The following is a 17,069-nucleotide window of genomic DNA, read 5'->3' as shown; positions in this document are numbered from 1 at the left end:
TGCAGCCGCATTGCTTATTTTGGCTCCAACTCTCACACGAATACCAAGGCCACGCAGCAGATGGGGGCGGAGCAAGGACCTTCTGACTGCCAGGCCAGGGCTCTACCCACTGGGCCGTGCTGCTTCTCCTCTGCTTCCGGGGGGTGTCCTCTACCCCCACCGTGCTCCTCTTCGACCCCCTGGCCACCTTCTGGGGCTTCCATTCGTCGTCGTCTTCGCTGTCGGACGGGGCCGAGGCAGAGAGCAGGTCGTCCAGCGCCACGCTCTGCTCCCGGGACCTCTCCCGGGTCGCGCGGGAGGACTTGCGCTTGGGCAGGACGTACTCATAGGTGAGTCAGGGGACCATCACGTGGCTCGGGGAATGGACAGCTTTTGTCCTCTGGCCCCTTGGAGGAGGGTCAGCTTCTGTTTGATGGTGTCGTTTTCCTGGAGGAGGTGTTGGTTTTGCTCATAGACTTCCCGCATCTTCTCCAGCTCTTCATCCTGGAATCGGAGCTGGTCCAGTAGCTCTTGCTCCCGCTCGCTCCTGGACTCCTTGAGCCGGGCCTCGGTGGCCTGGCTTTGCAGAAGTTGGCTGAGGTGGTCGGGGACCTTCTCCTGGTGCTCTTGTTCCAGCCGGACGAGTGCTCCCTGCGGGTCAGCCTTGACTTGGGTGGCCTGGTCCTGCTTATCGGACGGCATCTTGGGCAGTTCCCCGCAGCTGATGTTGCTCTGGCGCAGTTGCCCCTCCAGCCTGCTCGCCTGTACCTTCGAGGCCACCAGCTTCACCCGAGTGGCGGTGCCTTCCGTCTCTCGGTCTTACCTGTCCTTAGAGTCTAGTTCAAGTATGGTGAGTGTGGAGAGGGGTGTCAGGTGACTTAGTGAAAGGAGCACAACAGGACTGGAAGTCAGGGTACCTGGATTCTAATCTGGGCTCAGCCACTTCCCTGCTGTAAGGTCTTGGACAAGTCACTTAGCAGCTCTGTGCCTTAATTTCCATATGTAGCTTCTGTAATTTCTCCAACAGTTTTGATCAAATCTCTAGTTTCTGTTTGGCAGTGTCTCTGGGCTTTGAAATGTAAGGAAGCAAACTATCTCAAAACTTTTTTTTTTTTTTTGCAATTAGCTGTCTGTAAGCCCCAGGTCTAAACGTGTGTTTGCTGAATTGTTCTTGATTTCGGGGAGAAACTCTTGGCTGGATCACAAATAAACTGCACACCTTAGGATGATTTCAAATAATTTTCCCTTACTCCTTGACTGGTAGAAAGAGGTTTGGTTGGGTGGGTAATGCCCTAGGCTGGGTCCCGAGGACCGCTGCAGGTCCACTGCAGGTCTACTGTGGTCCTTTCAGGAAATCTGTGTGCATCAGAATGAAAAGGGCAGGAAAGTATGTTACTACTACAACTACTTTTACTACTAGTATGATGGCATGCATCTATTTTCCTTTTATTTTTAGTTTTATCACCTGATTTTCATTTTCTTGATGAAACTCTCCATGAACAACAGTGGTACTAGTAATTTGGCTGAAGTCATGGTGAACGAATTCATATAAAGTATTAAGCTCCAAGGGTTGGCTTTGACTTGCCCAATTACTTCAGAGCTCCCAGCAAATGATGAAAATAGCACTAATTGGCAGCGTCGGTGGTATTGAGGCTATTAAAGGTATATGTTTTCATTCTTCACCAAGTCTGTTCGCATATGTGTTCCCCTGGAGAATCTAGACTTATTTCTTCTTGTTATGACAAAAGCAACGATCTTGGCCAGTTTGATTTCACCACTTTATCACTTGAAATTGCAAGAATCTACCACCAGCAAAATTTGGCTCCTTACAATATCGCATGGAAAACAATTTATAAAAATTTCTTTCTGAAGATAATATGAACTTGAGGCAAGAAAGTATCTTACCTGGGATGATTTGAATATAGTGTTTAAGGCACAAGAGAAAATTAATGCATTTGGAAACAATTAAGATGCTAAGAGTTAAGATTGGGGCCTGTTGCTAAACTGGGAACCCTTATCCCTTAAACCCTTAAATCATTGATTCTTCCAAAATAGACTGTACTCTTAGATAGGGGAATGTAACATGTTGTAACAAATTACAGGGAAAATAACAAAAGGAGCTCCAAAAAAGACAATGGGTATGAAATAGGTGCGTTTTTGAATAGCATCAATTTTTGGTTAAAGAAAAAATACTAATAGCAAGTGGCATGCCCATAACGTTTTGCTGTACACTTCAATTGTATCAAGCGAGGTGTATCAGAATGGCTAGTCATAGCTCTAAAATTCTCCAGTGACTCATGATAGGTTGAAACCTTACAAATGATCTTTCTGTTTCAAGAAAATATACTGTACCTGTTATTCAGGTAGTTCAGAAAAGCATGATTTGGGGCTGGAAATACCTGGATAATTACTAAATACAGGCATGAATGAATGAGCAGGGCAAAGCTAAGTTATCATGAGTTGAAGGGTAAAGGGCCATATGCTAACACAGTGCACGGTCATTGGCTGTGGTGCTTGAGCTGAATATTGAATTGAACTGAAAGTTAATATTCCTTCTATATGCCAATTTCATATACCAACTTTGTTGTGTCATACTTTCCCAAGTGCTTAATTCAGTGCTCTGCACACAGTAAGCACTCAGTCAATACCATCGATTGTTTGATTCCCTCTGCCCTCCAATTGAAGAAGGCAGGTTTAGTGGGTTTAGTGATATTTCCCTGTTGTCTCCCCATGCCCAAGCCCAGCAGCACAAGATAACTTGGAGAAAATTACAACCAAAGATATTTCAGCAATAAAAATGGGGGACATTCTTAATCTCTGCTAATGTATCCGCATTCATTATACAAGGAATGATTATGGGTATCGGTAGTTTCTCTTTCAGTACAGCAGGGTGAGAGTAATGGGCAATCTGTTACCACTGCATATTACCGTCAGTGCTCAGATCACAAAACGTAGCTGTTATGAAGTAGGTAAGTAAAACACAAAACTTCAAATTTCACATAGCCTTCCTCAGTTTTGCATTTCTGCATCTTTGCTCTCTGGTTGTTTTGGAGGAGGCTAATGTAGGATCCAAGAATACCTTCATTGGTGGTAGCGTTTCAATGATTTCCTCCTGGTTCCTTTAGAATGATCATTTCTATTGATGTTGTCTCCCTTGAATTTTCTGTATTATGTATAGGCTTTCACTTTGGCAGGGGCAATCTCAGAGTCCTATAGGTTGTGCAATTCACTCAAGCAGACCCACTCAGTGTGGAGCACTGTATTAAGTTGTGCCCATGCAGGAGCTCACCATCTAGTAGGAGAGAACCAAACAATTCTTTTTAAAGTATCCCTTCAAACTCATGGAGGTCCCTCCCGAGTCTGGAGCTTATCCTCTTAATAATAATAATAATAATGGCATTTATTAAGCGCTTACTATGCACAAAGCTCTCTTGACTTACTTCCCATTACATAAGACTGGGAGTACATAATAATAATAATAATAATAATAATAATAATAGTAATATTTGTAAAGTGCTTACTATTTGCCAGAAACTGCACTAAGCACTGGGAACAATATCAGCAAATCAGGTTGGACACAGTCCCTGTCCCACATGGGGCTCCCAGTCATAATCTCCATTTTACAGATATGGTTACAGGTTCAGAGAAGTTAAGTGACTTGCCTAAGGTCACCCAACAGACACGTGGTGGAGCTGGAGTTGGAACCCAGGTCCTTCTGACTCCCAGGCCCATGAGAATCGAAATAGGTATGTTTCAGAAACTGTGGCCCTTAGCCCACACATGTTTTCTTCTCCATCCTCACTCTCATGAGGTATGGGCATATGGGATCAATCAATCAATTAATCAATCATATTTATTGAGCACTTATTGTGTGCAGAGCACTGTACTAAGTGCTTGGGAAGTACAAGTTGGCATTTCATCTCCTGATTTTCAAGAAAAATAATGTGTTCAGTCTATCTCTACAGAGTATTTTCAAATGGACACTGTCTTGGTTTCCCCTTATGTAATAAGATTCCTATTGTCCCAGTCTTTCTTTGATCAGTGTTTTTCCTGGAATAACATCAGAGTGAGGCTTGCTGACCAGCACAAAACAAAACTGTTTTTGAATGAAGTGTTCCCTTTGTTGATAACCAGGACATTTCAATTCTGTTTATCCCTCCTTTCTTGCTTATTTTTGTTTTTTTGTTTTTATCTTATGGTATTTGGTAAGCACTTACTATGTGTCAAGCTCTGTTCCAAGTGTTGAAATAGATACACGTTAAATCAGGTCATCAGGCAGAGTCCCTGTCCCGTATGGGGCTCATAGGTAGGGAGAAAGGAGAACAGGTATTGAATGCCCATTTTACAGATGAGTCAGCTGAGGTCCAGAGAAGTTAAGTAATTTGCCCAAGGTTACACAACAAGCAAGTGGCAGGGCTGGCATCAGAATCTAGGTTTTCTGATTTCCAGGCCCACATTCCTTCCACTAGGGAAGGGTTAGGGAAATCCCAGCAAGCTTTGGGAGCTGAACCGTGGCTCTGTTGAACATGTTCCAGCCTTTCCAAGCACAGTGCTCTACACACAGATACCTGCTCAATGAATGCCATTGATTGATTGATTTTCAAGTGAGCGAGTCTAGCTGAGGGGCAGGGCAAGACAGAAAAGCAGCATGGCCTAGTGGATACTACACAGGCCTGGGAGTGAGAAGGACGGGGGTTCTAATCCTAACTCTGCCACTTGGATGCTGTGTGACCTTGGGCAAATCTCTAACTTGTCTGTGCTTTAGTTGCCTCATTTGTAAAATGGGGATTGAGACTGTGAGCCCTATGTGGGCAGGGATTGTCTACAATCCGATTAACTTGTATCTATCTCAGTGCTTAGTACCTGGCACATAGTAAGCACTTAGCACCATAAAAAAAGGTTCACCACTTTAAGGTAGGTTAATCCCACTCTGAGACATTTGTATATTTTTATAAAAGAATCCAGCATGATTTAGTGGAAACAGCAAGGGCTTGAGAGTCAGGTCCCGGATTCTCATCCCAGCTCCACCACTTATCCACTGTGTGACTTTGGGCAAGTCACTTAACTTCTCTGTGCTTCAGTGATCTCATTTGTAAAATGGGGATTAAGTCTGTGAGCCCCACGTGGTACAACCTGATTACCTTCTATCTACCCCAATGCTTAGAACAATGCTTGGCAGATAGTAAGCTCTTAACAAATGTCATCATCCTTATTACCATTATTATGATAAAATCCCGATTTATTGAGTATTAAACAGCATGCACAATTACCCCATGATTCCACTTCTTTTTTTGAGGAGAAGAAAAGTGTTGTTGAACAATGGTCCTATGTTAGAGAATGCATTTTTGTGGGTGTCTGTGCATAGAAACGGCTATACGTATATATCTAGCTAGAAGCATAGTGCTAGTCTGGCTTGGGTTTTGATTGTAAGGGCTGATGAGTGACCTGCAAATCGTTTCCTCTGGGTCGGCCTACAGTGTGTCCTTAGCCAGGATGTTCACACTCTCTTCCTGCATCCCTTTTTGCAGGTTTCCAGTCTGCCTTGAGCCTCCCAATCTCCCCCAAGTGTCTGTTCAAATAAAGGAAACCCTCTTCTCATTATCAATCAACCAATAATCAATGATATTGATTGAGAACTTACTCTGTGCAGCACAGTGCACTTGGGAGAATACAATAAAGTAGACAATTCCTGGCCTCAGGAGCTTACAATCTAGCAAGGGAGGTAGATATTCACATTAATTGCTTGTGTGTGCATTCAGTTGTCCCTTGTTTTCTTCTATGGTCCTGTGAGAATGTGTGTCTGGTGATGTGGATGTTGAATGTATGTGCCCCATCTGTCTGTATTCCTACATTTCTGTGCCTCAATATCTCCCGTCCTGCTGTCACTGTGTTTCCTACATGAGTCAGGAGGAGGCAGTGAGGATGAGAAAGAAAAGTGGAAGACTAGAAAAGGCTTCAACAGAAATGAGGATGAGGAGGTGGAAAGTAGATGGGGAGGAGAAGTGGGAGACCAGAGAGGCATGGGATTTATAAGGATGACATTGTCAGAGGGCAGGGATACTTTGAGTGATAATGATAATTGTTATATTTGTTAAGCACTTATTATGTGCCCAGCACTGTACTAAGCACTGGGGTGGTAACAGGCCAATCAGGTTGGACACAGTTCTTGTCCCACGCGGGGCTCAGATTCTCACTCCCCATTTTACAGATGAGGTAACTGAGGCACAGAGAAGTAAAGTGACTTGACCAAGATCACCCAGGAGACAAGTAGCGGAGACAGGATTGAAAACCGTGACCTTCTGACTCCCTCACCTGTGCTCCAGCCACTATGCCATGTGGGGAATGATATTCATGCCCACTGTAGCTAGATTTGTGACTTCAAGCCTCTTGTTCAGCGGTAATAAAGACCACTGCTGTAGGGAAGAGCAAAATTGCTGCTTCTTTCCGCCTCACTTTTCCCATCTCCAGAATAAGGTTCATAATTGTTATTTACCTTCTCCTTAAGGAGGTTGTTAAGATTAATTAGTCCATGGGTGACATGGTGTGATGAAAATGAAAAATGGCACTTCAACCCTAAGCAGTTTTGCTACTTCTTTGACTTCTTCAAAAGCCTAACTGCTCATTAGTCTTTGCAAACAGCCCACGATGTACATCACAGAATTTCTAGATGTGAAGCAATAACCTGGCACATGACAAAATACAGTCTGGATTAAGTGGTGCTACCATTATTAAGAACTGATTGGGTAGCCTGAAAGTGCATATCAGGAAAAAAAACCCACTTACTTTATTTCTATCTCTGATGCAAAACATTCAGATAACAAGAATTATATCAGAAAATAAACTCAAGCTGACTTGAGCAGCTATAATCAGTTTACAAGAATTTCCAAGACTGACACTTTTACCTCGTGTTTTGGGTCAAAGGCATTTATATATGTACATCCAAGCTTAACATTCATGCATATATCGATTTATACAGTCCATTTATTCGATCATGTATTTGATTTTCCATACCTGCCTATTGCCAATTCTATATTTTTTCTCCCACTCCCTTTGTAATGAATTGTATGATTTTGATCTTCCTGTCTCCCTACACTAGACTGTAGACTTTTTGAGGGCTGGGACTGGATCTTCTAATTGTATTAAGCAGTCTCAAGTGCTTACAAATGTTCTAAAAACAGTGGATGCTCGGCAGTGTTATGGAATGAATAAATATGTCCAATCCCGATCTAATGCCGTCGGCAAAGCATCTTCAGTAGACACCTGAGGAAGAAGAAGAACAGGGGGTTAGTTGTGAAGGAAACTAAAGGAGTTATTCAGTGAGCCGTAGTAAGGAAATAACTGCAGTTATTTCTGCAGAAATAAGTCTGTTTACAGACTAAAACAAATGAATCTTTTACTGCCTGTAGAGGAAATTAGCATAACTTTCCAAAAATAGGAAATGCCTTACATGTACTAGAGAGTCAAGCAGCATTTCACTTGATTTAGCCTTCTGGGCTATGTTCACAGAACACTATAATAAGAGTATATTAAATACTGGTAGCAACTACATGCCCTTTCATTATAGCATACCTGACTTTTAGGCTGCCCTATAAGGAAGACAATAATCCTAAGCAAAATTTCAGCCAAAAAATGTATCTGACTCTAAAAAAGAAAGAAGATTTAGGACTCTGATTGCTAGCAAATATAACCACAGGAGGAATAAAACATGAATATAATGATTTCACTCCACGCTCAGCTTTATAATTTCAGCAGTAATCAGCAGAAAAAATGGCTATATTTTTATTCATTTCTGATGACTATAATACATATGTTTCTAGATATTCATTTGTGATTCAGCATTAAAATTAATGGAGATTTATTGTCTAGAAGAATCATGGCCAAAATGGGCCCCATAAATGTATGCCTTTGAGGAGATAGATTGTAGGGTTTTAATGCTTCTACATATTCAAGACCTATTCCTTATCTTGCTACCAGAATAACACCTTCAAATAGTCTAAGTATCTAAGCATCATAGCTATACTTTTCATTAAAAAAAGTATACAGCAAATGCCAGTTAAAATCCAATAAAGAGTATGGTATATGACCAGTATTCATTCATTCATTCATTCAATCGTATTTATTGAGCACTTACTGTGTGCAGAGCACTGTACTAAGTGCTTCAGAAGTACAAGTTGGCAACATATAGAGATGGTCCCTACCCAACAGTGGGCTCACAGTCTAGAAAGGGGAGACAGAGAACAAAACAAAACATATTAACAAAATAAAATCAATAGAATAAATCATCATCATCATCATCAATTGTATTTATTGAGTGCTTACTGTGTGCAGAGCACTGTACTAAGTGCTTGGGAAGTACAAATTGGCAACAATTTGAGGCAAATTGGCAAATATGCACAAATAAAATTAATAAATAGAGTAATAAATTTGTACAAACATATATACAGGTGCTGTGGGGAGGGGAAGTAGGTAAGGTGGAAGGGATGGGGAGGGGGAAGAGGGGGAGAGGAAGGAGGAGGCTCAGTCTGAGAAGCTCTCCAATATATTCATTTGCCAATTGGCAAGTTTGAAATCTTTCATCTAAATGCAAAAACCAATGAGGAAAAAGCTCCCTTAGTACACCAGATAATGGCTGGTCTTTGGAAACTCCTTTCTGATCTGCATAGGTCTCACAGATTCAAATTACATAGAAATGAAAAAATGAGAGCAAAAGAATATTAGAAGCTAGGCAATAAGTATTAACAAATGATGACTCAAGAGGGCAAAGATGCCACTTTTCCTGAGAAGTATCAGGTCACTGCATCAGCCTATTATTTTTGAAATCACCCCTCCCTCCACCCCACAGCACTTACATACATATCGGTAATTTATTTTTATGTCTGTCTTCGCCTCTAGATTGTGAGCTCCTTGTGGGTAGGGAACTGTCTGTGATCTCTATTTAGAAGTTACTCTCCCAAGCACTGTAAGCACTCCATAAATACCATTCATTGACTGATTGATAACAGAAATGAAAATGACTTCATTTGGTTTATTTGTTTGCTTGAATTATCCACCCAATGATTTCAAAGCCGATTCAGGCCTCTGAGAGCTGAATCGAGACCATGGCTGACTTGGAGGGTTCGTATCTTCGTCTTTCTCTTGTAGACTATAAACTCCAGTGTTTTCTTATATTATCCCAAGCAGTTAGCACAGAGCACTGCACTCAGTAATACCACTGAGTCATAGCAGGGACAGAAATGAGTAAGGGAGGGCAGGGATATGTCGAGGATCCTTGGGCTAGCTTGAGGACATGATGGAATCGTGGGTCAGAGCTGAGGTAGGATCAGGGCTGATTGAGAGTAGTTGAAGCCCACCTGCTGGCCAAATATGGGTGTTGGTGGGAGATGGGGGTCCAGTGGGAATTGGAGGAATTTCAGAGCCATTCAGGAAGCGTAGAGGAGAAATAAATCCCAAAAGAGATCCACTCCATGTCACTTGGCTGAAACATACGCCAAACAGTTGGATAGAAAAATCACTACCTACAGTGATAGCATCGTGGTCTGGTGACTAGGGCCTGGGAATCAGAGGGACCTGGATTCTAATCCATATTAAATTACCAGGTGGAGACTATACTTTCTTCTTAAGAAGCACATGGAGCACAATTCTCTCAATGTTTTAAGTTTTACCACCTTCGTGTCATAGAAAGTTAGGCTCTTTGGAAGAGGAGCCTTCCCTTTCTCAGCTCTTTGAAGGACTGTTTAATTTCATTACCTTCTTCATTTTACAGACACTGCTGCAATGCACTTAACAACCCCAGAATGGTGTGAAACAGCTGCCCATCAGTTCGAAGAGGACGTTGCCACGTGGGGCTCACAGTCAAACAAGCAGCGTGGCTCAGTGGAAAGAGCACGGGCTTGGGAGTCAAAGGTCAAGGGTTCTAATCCCGGCTCTGCCACTTGTCTGCTGTGTGACCATGGGCAACTTCTCTGTGCCTCAGTTACCTCATCTCTAAAACGGGGATGAAAAATGTGAGCCCCACGTGGGACAACCTGATCACCTTGTATCCCCCCCAGCTCTTAGAACAGTGCTTCAGACAGAGTCATTATTTTCCAGCTTTATTTTGTAATTCTATACCCATGGCAGAGGTATCAAAGGCTCACGAACTGAAGAGCTGCAAACCAAGAACATGACGTGGCGGAGAACTCCAGATCCAAAAAAAGCCCCCAAATCCAAACCCCAATATGGCAAGCAGGCATTCCTAGGGTTGTGGGCGTGGGGGAATGGAGGGGTGGTAAAGATGTGGCTACAATCTCTCTATTTGTTACTGTATTTATTTATTTTACTTGTACATATCTATTCTATTTATTTTATTTTGTTAGTATGTTTGGTTTTGTTCTCTGTCTCCCCCTTTTAGACTGTGAGCCCACTGTTGGGTAGGGACTGTCTCTATATGTTGCCAACTTGTACTTCCCAAGCGCTTAGTACAGTGCTCTGCACACAGTAAGCGCTCAATAAATACGATTGATGATGATGATGATAATCCGACTCTGCCACTTTTCTGCTGTGTAACCTTGGATAAGTCATTTCAGTTCTCTGTGCCTCGGTTCCCTAATCGGTAAAATGGGGAATAAGATTGCGAGCCCCATGTGGGAAGTGAACTGTGTCCGACCTGATTAGCTTGTACATACCTCATTGCTTAGTACAGCACTTAATAAATGCCATAAAAACAAAAGATAGCCTAACTTCCCCATTTTCATTCGATTGAAAATGATGCTGTGGGGCTGAGCTAGCAAAGAAAATATATTTAGCATTCTTTCAAACAAACATTGATTTTGCCCCGGCTGGCTCGATCTGATTTTACAGACTGTGAACCTGAACCAAAGAAATACTACTTTAACTTTGAAGACCATGTACATCTTAAATTCCATGTGGGAATGCTTAAATCTGATCTGAGTGGCTGCAGTTTACTTTTCCTGTAAGCTGCGGGTTTTGAAGTGATCCCCTATATCTCTGAATAGCTCCATTAAACAGCATGATCTAAAGAGTTATTCATTCATTCATTCAATCGTATTTATTGAGCGCTTACTGTTTGCAGAGCTCTGTACTAAGCGCTTGGGAAGTACAAGTTGGCAACATTTAGAGACGGTCCCTACCCAACAGCGTGCTCACAGTCTAGAAGAGTTACAGATATCACCCAGTGCTAGACAGAAACCAGCAGTTCCTCCCCTGTTTCCACCTTAGCAAGCCATGTCTGTGGTTTTAGTCTGAGTAATAACAATAATATTAATGGTATTTATTAAGCTCTTTACTATGTGCAAAGCACTGTTCTAAGTGCTGGGGAGGTTACAAGGTGATCAGGTTGTCCCACGGGGTGTTCACAGTCCCCATTTTACAGATGAGGTAACTGAGGCACAGGGAAGTTAAGTGACTTGCCCAATGTCACACAGCTGACAATTGGCAGAGCTGGGATTTGAACACATAACTTCTGACTCCAAAGCCCGTGCTCTTTCCACTGAACCATGCTGCTTCTCACTGTGTCTGAACACGGAGCAGATGTAATTGTTAGCCTAGTGGAAAGAGCACAGGCCTGGAACTCAGAGGACCTGGATTCTAATCCCAGATCCACCATTTGTCTCCTGTAAGACCTTGGCATTTAACTTCTCTGTGCCTCCGTTTCTTCATCTGTAAAATGGGGATTAAATCTTACTTTATCCTACTTAGACTGTGAGCCCCATGCAGGACAGGAACTGTGACCAACCTATCTTGTATCTACCCCCGTGCTTAGTACTGTGGTTGGAATGTCATAGATAATAACAATAGGTTTTTGTTAAGCACTTACTATGTGTCAAACACTGTTCTAAGCGCTGGGGTAGATGCGAGCTAATCAGGTTGGTTAAAGTCCCTGTCCCTCAAAGTGCTCATAGTAGTCCGTGGGTTATGAAGGGGGAGGGGATTCCAGCAAGGCAGGAGGGCTGGTCAGAGAGATAACCCAGTGGCATTACCACCAACTAGCCTCCTCTACCATGTCCCATCTCACCCATTTGGAAAGCTTTAGTCTCCCAAATGGGAACGACAAAGCTTAATGACAGGCCTGGTCCTAAATGAGATACCGAGAGCACTCCAGTAGAAATAATCCATCGTTTGCTTCATCTACACCCAGTTTGAAACCAGAGGAATACAATGGAGACGGGGATGTTACGTCCCGGACATATCCAATCTGTGGGAGGAAACTAAAAGTCCCTGGAGTTTAATTCCCTTGTGAAAAAGAACATTTGAGAATCATTCTCCCCCTTGGATTTGAATGTTTACAAAGCACCAGATTTAGTATGTTTAATTCCTTAAAAACTGTTCCCCCACTGAAGTGGTGTGAAATTTGGAAAGAATTTGAAAAACAATAAGCATATTTCTGAAAATTTGCCATTTAAAAATAATCCTTTTTTTTCTGTTCACTGTGTATTTCTCAGGACCCTGTTTTCTCCAATCAGGAGAAACACACATCCATAGTGTGATCATGTCCTCTTGATTTGGAGTCAAGCAGTTTGAAAAAGACAGCAGGATTGATCATTCAAAAAATAGAAAGACCAGCCAGGAAATTAAAAAATAGATCTGGTTCATGTTGTTATTAGAGAAAGGAAAGCAGAGGTATCACAAGGGGAAACATACTTTCATTTGTAAAATAGGCTCAGCTGGTTCAGATAGGAGACCAGATATCAATTAAGACTGATTGCTTCCTTGTGCTCCCACTTATGGAATGAAGATTATATGCCATTTACAATGGTGGTTAAAGATGAAGTTTTCAAGAATATTAAGTGGAATTTGAGAGGGTCATGTTATATTTGCAACTTCAAAAGACCTTTCAAGCCTATTAAATGATGTGTGCAAATCCTACATGAAAGAGGGCAAAATACTAGTCATTAATATTCATGCTGGGGTCTTCATGCCCTAGAGTGTCAAGGAATTTGCCATTTCACAAGATGTGATAAGGGCAACCATCAATCGAGTTGTGGTTTTTAAACATCACCTGGAGAAGCAGCATGATTTAGTGGAAAGAGCACTGCCTTGGGAGTCAGAGGTTGTGGGTTCTAAACCCGACCCCGCCACTTGTCAGCTGTGTGACTTTGGGCTAGTCACTTGACTTCTCTGTGCCTCAGTTACGTCCTCTGTAAAATGGGGATGAAGACTCTGAACCCCATATGGGACTACCTGATCACCATGTATCTACCCCAGCACCTAGAACAGTGCTTGCCATTCATTCAGTCATATTTAGTGAGAGCTTACTTTGTGCAGAGCACTGTACTAAGCCCTTAGGAAGTACAAGTTGGCAATATATAGAGAGGGTCCCTACCCAACAGTGGGCTCACAGTCTAGAAATGGGAGACAGACAACAAAACAAAACATGTGGACAGGTGTCAAGTCGTCAGAATAAATAGAAGTAAATCTAGATGCACAACATTAACAAAATAAATAGAATAGTAAATATGTACAAGTAAAATAAACAGAGTAATAAATCTGTACAAACATATATGCAGGAGCTGTGGGGAGGGGAAGGAGGTAGGGCGGGGGTGATGGGAAGGGGGAGAGGAAAGAGGGGGCTCAGTCTGGGAGGGCCTCCTGGAGGAGGTGAGCTCTCAGTAGGGCTTTGAAGGGAGGAAGAGAGCTTGCTTGGCGGATGTGCGGAGGGAGGGCATTCCAGGCCAGGGGGAGGACGTGGGCTGGGGGTTGATGGCGTGACACATGAGAACGAGGCACAGTGAGGAGGTTAGCGGCAGAGGTGCACATTTGAAATGTACAGTTCATTTGAAATCACTAATGCAGGGAGTATAAACAGCAATTCCCGCGGTGAACTGACACACTCTAAAAACGTGTGTGCATGTAGGTTATATGTACATGGGGTTAGAGAGGGCACATATGTGGGTCTTTTTTGATTCTTCCTATTTTTGCCAGGCCATAAAATTCCAATTTTACCTTGGGCACTTTCAAAATTTTGTCTCTGGGATGAAGTAGATTTGAATGCATAAAAAAGAACTTTCTGCCTTTTTCAGCCATGTGACAGTTGTGTCAATGTCTAGTTTACAGAGGTAGAAACTGAGGAACCGAGAAGTTAAGTGAAATGCCCCAGGTCACACAGCAGATAAGTGGTGGAGCCAGAGTTAGAACCCAGACCCTTTGACACCAGGCTCCTGCTCTTTCCAGTAAGCCATGCTGCTTCCCTGCATAGTACTGCAGTATTATTTTTTCCATTACCAAGAAGATGCAATGCAGCAGTGTTCCATTGCTGAAAAATAGAGTAATTATGCAAATCAGCAGAGGCCATTTGTGGTCAGGGAACTGGTCTCCCAACTCTGATATTGTAGTCGCCGAAGTGCTTAGTACGGTGCTCTGCACACAAGTGCTTAATAGATTTATTAATAGTTTATAGTATTAATAACTATTAATTAATAGTATTATTAATATCATTATTAATTATAATTAATAGTATTATTAATTAAATTATTGATACTATCAATACTATTAACTATTAATAGTTATTGATGGTTATAGCTTATTAATGGATTTAATAAAAATGATAGCAGTAGTAGTATCTATTAAACATTTACTGCTTGCAGAGAACTGTACCGAAAGCTAGGAAATCAATCAATCAATCAATCAATCATATTTATTGAGTGCTTACTGTGTGCAGAGCACTGTACTAAGTGCTTGGGAAGTACAAGTTGGCAACATATGGAGGCAGTCCCTACCCAACAGTGGGCTCACAGTCTAGAAGTGGGAGACAGAGAACAAAACCAAACATATTAACAAAATAAAATAAATAGAATAGATATGTACAAGTAAAATAAATAGAGTAATAAATATGTACAAACATATATACACATATACAGGTGCTATGTGGAAGGGAAGAAGGTAAGACAGTGGGGATGGAGAGGGGGATGAGGGGGAGAGGTAGGAGGGGGCTCGGTCTGGGAAGGCCTCCTGGAGGAGGTGAACTCTCAGTAGGGCCTTGAAGGGAGGAAGAGAGCTAGCTTGGCGGATGGGCAGAGGGAGGGCATTCCAGGCCAGGGGATGACGTGGGCCGGGGGTCGACGGTGGCACAGGCGAGAACGAGGCATGGTGAGGAGATTAGGGGCAGAGAAGCGGAGGGTGCGGGCTGGGCTGTAGAAGGAGAGAAGGGAGGTGAGGTAGGAGGGGGCGAGGTGATGGACAGCCTTGAAGCCCAGGGTGAGGAGTTTCTGCCTGATGTGCAGATTGATTGGTAGCCACTGAAGATTTTTGAGGAGGGGAGTAACATGCCCAGAGCGTTTCTGGACAAAGACAATCCGGGCAGCGGCATGAAGTATGGATTGAAGTGGGGAAAGACACAAGGATGGGAGATCAGAGAGGAGGCTGATACAGTACTCCAGATGAGATAGGATGAGAGCTTGAACGAGCAGGGTAGCGGATTTGGATGGAGAGGAAAGGGCGGATCTTGGCAATGTTGCGGAGCTGAAACCGGCAGGTTATGGTGACGGCTTGGATGTGAGGGGTGAATGAGAGAGCGGAGTTGAGGATGACACCAAGGTTGCTGGCTTGTGAGACGGGAAGGATGGTAGTGACGTCAGCAGAGATGGGAAAGTCAGGGAGAGGGCAGGGTTTGGGAGAGAAGACAAGGAGTTCAGTCTTGGACATGTTGAGTTTTAGGTGGCGGGCAGACATCCAGATGGAGATGTCCTGAAGGCAGGAGGAGATGTGAGCCCTATTCAAGATGGAATTAGCCATGATCTCTTGGGGATTATTTAGACTATTAATCAATCAGTCAGTCAGTGGTATTTACCGAGCTCTTCCTATGTGCAAAGCACATAGTACAACAGAATTGGCAGATATGTTCCCAGCCCTCAATGAGCTTATGCTTTCCAACAGTGTCATCCAGGAATAAAGGAGACCTCTTGAACTGTTCCAGTATATGATGGGGAATGGATTAATACACTTGTGAAGGCACAGAGTTTAAAATCTCAGCCCTTAAACTGAAAGAAGATTTGGGTTATCTCTCTATCCAGTTGGTCTTTCAAAGAAAGAGTCATATTTCCCTTCTTAAAATTTCATATGTGCTGAGCCTTGAACACTCTTTCACAGAAGAAGCGTGAGGCCACCATGGGAGGGCGAAGGAATTAAAGATTGCTTGGGTTGGGAGCGACTTCAAATCTGAGCCCAAAGCCCAGAGTTAAATGAATAAAAATGAGAAAGAGGAGCTCCTCAAAGTGGTTGAGAAAGGCAAAGGAGTCTTTTAGAACACTCAGTAGCAGCATAGTAAGGTTGGAATTCAAATGTCTGAGAACCAGTGAAGCAGAATTCAGAGAGGTCAAGAAAACCAAGCAAGTGGACTAGATTTTGTAGAGGCAAGAACCAGAGGATAAGGAGCAGAAAACTGAGAGGAATGTGAAAAATCAGGCAGAGAGACCTAGATTAAGCTAGGTCTTCTTCTAGACTGTGAGCCCACTGTTGGGTAGGGACCGTCTCTATATGTTGCCAATTTATACTTCCCAAGTGCTTAGTACAGTGCTTTGCTCACCGTAAGTGCTCAAAAAATATGATTGAATGAATGAATGAATGAAGCTTCTTATGTCTGCCAGTCAGTTTGTCATTTAATAAACACTCACTTGGGAGATCACTCAATCAATCAGACGTATTCGTTCCACACTGCACTAAGTGCTAGGGAGAGTACAATATAACAGAGTGGGTAAACATTTTCCCTACATACAAGGAGTTTACAATCTAGATGGATGTCCTTAGAAAAGGATCAGGATTGCTTTCATTTCTCTTGTGACAAAAATCCATCAATATTATTTACAGGGCCATTTTCTAGAAGACACATCAATGCCATTGTTAACAGGAATGGGGAGAGCATCCATCAGGAACTCAGTAGAATTTTCAAGCAGTATCAGAAGCACAACTATCCAGAGTGGGAGGTTATAAGTGGAAGGCAGTTTATTGTAAAAGCTGTCCTGCTCCTCAGATTAATCAATCGGTGGTATTTATTGAGCTCTACTGTGCAGAGCACTGTACTGAACTCTTGGGAGAGTACAGTTCAACAATTTAACAGACACTTTCCCTGCCTACAGTGAGATAGTTCTCACTGACTT

This window comes from Tachyglossus aculeatus, unplaced genomic scaffold (genome assembly GCF_015852505.1).
Source record: "Tachyglossus aculeatus isolate mTacAcu1 unplaced genomic scaffold, mTacAcu1.pri scaffold_161_arrow_ctg1, whole genome shotgun sequence".
Lineage (NCBI taxonomy): Eukaryota > Metazoa > Chordata > Mammalia > Monotremata > Tachyglossidae > Tachyglossus > Tachyglossus aculeatus.
The sequence above is the reverse complement of the archived record's forward strand: the minus strand, read 5'-3'. Positions refer to the sequence as shown.